Here is a 5119-nt window from a genome sequence, read left to right on the forward strand (position 1 = left end):
AGGAGTGTAATGCTAAAGAGTCCTCCACCCCACTTGCCATTTCTTCCAGCGGAACTGATCTCTGCATTCTGCAGATCAGTTGTAATTCCAAAAGAACTTCAGACCGCACATTTATATTGCAGTCCTAAACAGACTTAGACCACTAAGCACATTGATTTCAATAATTCCAGGCATAAATCAATTTAAGATAATATTGTCATGCTGCTCATAGTGACCGTTTGGTAAATCTGTAGAAAAAAATCAAAAGCAAATATTTTCTTTTACTTTTTACTTCAGCCTTTTGTATACATTCATTTATATATTATATGCTGAAAAGTTTTTATTCTTCATGGTTGGACTGCCATTCTATGCTACTCGTAACGTACAAATGGACTTAAACGGGAAAACTCTGTATGGAACTATACTGTTGCTGCCATTGCGTGTGTGTGTGTGGGGGGAGTGGCGGATGGCCAAAAGAGCTGCCATTGAAGCTGTGGAAAGCAAGTGAATGGCTGGGAGGGCCACAATTATCACTGTCGGGGGAAGTGGGGAGGTGTACAGGAGAACTCTTGTCCTTGCTGTGGGGAGGAGCAAAAGGGTGGCTGGGAGAGTATGGGAGAAACAAAGAAAGAGTGATGGGGGGCAGGAAAAGAGAAGTGACAAGCATGGGGAGAGGGAGAGAGCAAGAAACGGGCTGGTGTAAGGGAGGAAGTGATAGACTGAGTGAAGTAGGGGAGATGGGAGGAAGCAAAGGGGGGGGGGACGAGATAGCCTTGACTGGGGAAGAATAAGGGAGATTGTCAGAGAAGGTGAGAGGGAGATTGATGGAGAAGGGTGGAGGCAAAAGAGAGAGGGTAGACTGACAGACAAGGAGAGGATGACAAAGCGTCAGGAGATTGTCAGAGAAGAGTGGGGTAAAATAGGAGGGAGATGGATAGAGGAAGAAAGAGAGGTGTGGAAGATTGACAGAAGGGGAGGAGTAAGAATGAGAGGGAAAATTGTTAGAGAAGGGAGAGAGGAAAGGAAGAAAGGGGTGGGTGGGATTCACCCTCCTCATAAGTTTCTTGCAGGAGCCCACTTGTCAGATTCTATCGTATTTGAAGAAGAATTTTGGATTCCTAGAAAAGTCTCATTCTTGTCTACAAAGCTCACTGAACAGCCTAGAAATATTAATGAAAAGGTCGCCTTACCTGTTGCCCCTTGGCATTTGGGCAAAGGAGAAAGACATGAAGAATGGTAGCAAGAACCTGAAGTTTCATCTTGGCTACCTTTCAAGTGTGAAGTCACTGATGTGAACACTGTATCAGCTGCTGTATTTATATCATGACTCTGCCCCAAAATCCATAGGACCCATATGTAATACCTGCATTGTCAAGAAGACAGACCATTCTGCCAACATGGAAAGGGTAACTTCTCAGAACAGTCATAAATCCATATGACCCATATGTAATACCTGCATTGTCAAGAAGACAGACCATTCTGCCAACATGGAAAGGGTAACTTCTCAGAACAGTCATTACAAAGGGGGGGGGGGAGAAATCCTTGAGTTCAATGCCAGCTTCAGTCTAAAAGTACAGTATTCTTTCCAAATAGTAAAACACACCAAAGACGGCGCAGGAAATGGCTGTGTATATCATGATGTGAACAATTATTTGGACCCATTAACTGTGGCTGATTGACGTTTAAATTGCCCTCCACCTGTGGATGCTAAAATTGTTTCTTGGAATATTGCACCATGGAGGAACAAAACTAATGACGATTAAAAAAAAATTAGCTTAAGGGTTTTGATGTTGTGCTTTTCCTGGAAACTTGGTCCCAAACCCTAATTTATCTTGAAGGATTCAAATCCTATTCTCTCCAAGTCTTTACGATTAATCCCAAAGGATGTTTGCAATCAGGGCTGAGGTTTTCTGTTTCCTTGCATTTAAAATCTGAAATCACCCTACGATCACACAGCCCTATGAAGCAAGCAGTTAGGCTTGATTTTGACAATCTCATTCTGAATATTCTGAATGTACATTCCCCCTCCTCCCTGGGTGGTTTGGCTCTTTCCCAAAATTGAGATTGCATTTTATTTTATCAAGTTCTGTCTAATTGTTTATCTTCCATATATCTAAAAATTAGTTGATTTCTTTCCCACCAAGATAGCTGAATATGTTGGGATTGTAGAGTTTCTTGCGATTTGAGCACATTATTTTTATGTAACAGAACGTCATAACTCAGAGCATGGGTATCAGTCATTACGTTAGGCAAAGTAATAGCTTCAAGCGGAGCAACCCACTTTGGGATTATAATATAGAATGAAGTTTTGATTTCATTCCAGACTTTTATTAAACTTGCCCTTATCTGGTGTTGTTTAAAATACGAATGCTTTCAAGTTTCTTTTGCCATAGAAAAGAATGCCATCCTGCCATTAAATTGTAACCCTCAATATTTAAAATCCTAGGGTTACTAAGTAATACCCACTCTCGTAACATGCCGCTTGATATTAGAGCCACCAGTCTGGTAGTGCCAAACCTCCTTTTTGTGTTTTTTCTTGTAAAAATTTAAGTTTTATTCTCGGGTTTATCTTTTGCCAGATGAAATCTTGAACTAATTTATCCAATTTTTGAATAAAATTATAGTTTTTAAGTATTGGAATGGTTTGAAAAAGGAATAAAACCTTGGGAAGAAGATTCATTTTGACCGTGGTGGCCCTGCCCATTAGAGAGAGTTGTAAGCTAGACCACTTATCCAAGTCATTTTTAATGGATGGTCTTGAGGTGCCCATGCAACACTGCTGCCACAGACAATGTTGCTTCCGCCCACCCACTCCCTCGGGCTTCTCTGTATCACATGGTGGCAATGGGGTGCACTCTGTAACCCCACTTAAAACCCTGTTGACAGATAGCTCATTAAGTTTGAACAGCCAAATGTGTATATTAATGCATCAACAGATTTCCTAGATTTTAATGTTTTCTCTTCTGCATACATCTAACCTGAAATATGGTATAACATCTAACCTGAAATATGGTATAAATATTATGACCTGGTTTTTTTTGGCACCCTAGGCAAACTCTTAACATTGTGGAACACCCAACCCTACTTGCTGATTAAAAGCCTCTTCTTAGATAGTTCATTATATTTCAACAGGCAAATGTGTAAATTGAAGCACCAATAGATTTCCTACACCATTGCAGTGGTCGCTCCTCTGTATATAGCTAACCTAAAACATGATATCAACATTAAAACATTGTTTGTGGCACCCTAGCAAACTATTACTATCCCCATTCAACCTTCACATACAAACATAATGCTAATATTAACCATAATATCAACCAGCTCATGCCTAGGGCTGCAACCTTAACCATGCTTACCTGGGAGTAAATCCAATCGACTATGCTGGGACTCACTCCGAAGCAGCAGTGGTAGACATGCCTCAGAGAAAAACTGTTTATCTTTCCTGCAACCTAGACCTCTGGAGTTGACTGTGGCCCTCTTTGGTGACCCCTCCAGCTCTGATGTCCTAGGTACTCGATTAGGTTGTGAAGGAAAAGGGGGGGGGGGACCAACCCAACAAAATGGAATCAAGAACCGCAAATGTAAGTGAGAAAACAAATAAGGGGCAATACTTAAAACTAAAATAATTATAAGTAAAAATACATATATTTATTGCAAAGATAATTAAAAACATACAAGGGCCCATATCAAGCCTCATAACATACTTAAAGTGACATATGCACAAGAGGAAACACTTATGACCTAATATATTTTGGCCCAATAGGGCCTTTCTCAGAGGTCAAACACTAAATGCTACGTATAAACTCCTGTTACAATCAAAACGCAGTATATAGGACCAAAAAAGGAATTTTCCAATGTGGAATCAAATGACACAAGAAAAAATATGACTGGTAAGGCCTCCTTGAAACATGCTGAGTCATGTTAGATCTAATGTGATATGGATTGTCCTGCATTGGGCAGGGGGTTCGACTAGATGGTCTGTATGGCCCCTTCCAACTCTATGATTCTATGATTCTGGTTATCATATTGTATGCCTTCCAATTTTGGTCCAGAAAGTACCTTCATCATAGGCACATTGGCTCTGATTAGGTGGTTGCACTCATACTTTCTGCACCAAAATTGGAAGGCATACACATGAGACATTACTCAGTTGTATGCATCTGTAATTGACACAAGGCTGGGAATAATTACCCTTCAATTTTTATCTTTTTAAGGATCTTTCCAATAGAATGAATGTAGGTGTTGCAAGTCCTCAGTACACTGGCTGATCAATCTTCAATATCCTTCACAGTGAGATTTTGGTAGCTGACCTGCACAGTTAAGGCCACTGGGTCAGTCAACCTATAAACACCCAGTTAAATCTCCCCCTACTCATGTCCTCAAAGAATTTTTAGATCTTAGTTTTGAGAAAAAAAATCATTTTAGTGACAATTTGTATTTATAGATTTTTAAGGGTAGCTATGGGTAGCCCAAAGACACCCAGCATAGTGTATTTATTTATGGAATACTTTGAGAGCAAGTTCATTTATGATTCACATAAAAACCCATTTTTTCCATCAAATATGGATGTACAGATGATTTGTTCATGGTTTTTGGGGGGATATTAAAGTAAACACATTTTTAAAAATTCACTTAATCAACTACACCCGACAATTACATTTGAAATGAAATCGGACAAAACTAGAGTTAATTTTCTTGACACAGTCATTCTGAAGGATGCCTCTAATCCATTGATGGTTAAATTACACAGGACTGGCACATTGTAGCACATCTACCTGGATGCCAAACATTACTAAGAATTGGGTTTAGTAATCCTGGATCTTTGAGGAACTCATCAGTAAGAGCAGACATTGGCACAGAACAAAGGCAATTGCAAGGCAGAAACACATTAGGACACTCTGATTGTGGGGGGTTTACAGTGTGTGAATATGCATTGGAAATTAAAGAATTTACCATTCCATGAGATGGGTATGAAATTAAAACAAACCATCTGTCTAATTGCAATTGAAAACGGGTGGATAATTGCAATTGAAAACGGGTGGTATATGTCATTGTCTGTGCACCTCAAAAGTTATATATGGGGATTTCCCAGAGTACTGCTCTAGGATTTGTCATGAAATCCTGGTGCTTCTATGCAGGA

At 39.8% G+C, this 5119-nt stretch overlaps 1 pseudogene; it reads right to left on the bottom strand.

The window, feature by feature from the left end:
* The window catches only part of LOC107107650, a 4724-nt pseudogene extending 3487 nt beyond the window's left edge, over window positions 1–1237 (bottom strand).
* Window positions 1238–5119: the final 3882 nt, after the last annotated feature.

The sequence above is a fragment of the Gekko japonicus genome, unplaced genomic scaffold (genome assembly GCF_001447785.1).
Source record: "Gekko japonicus isolate JY-2015 unplaced genomic scaffold, Gekko_japonicus_V1.1 scaffold6629, whole genome shotgun sequence".
Classification (NCBI taxonomy): Eukaryota; Metazoa; Chordata; class Lepidosauria; order Squamata; family Gekkonidae; genus Gekko; species Gekko japonicus.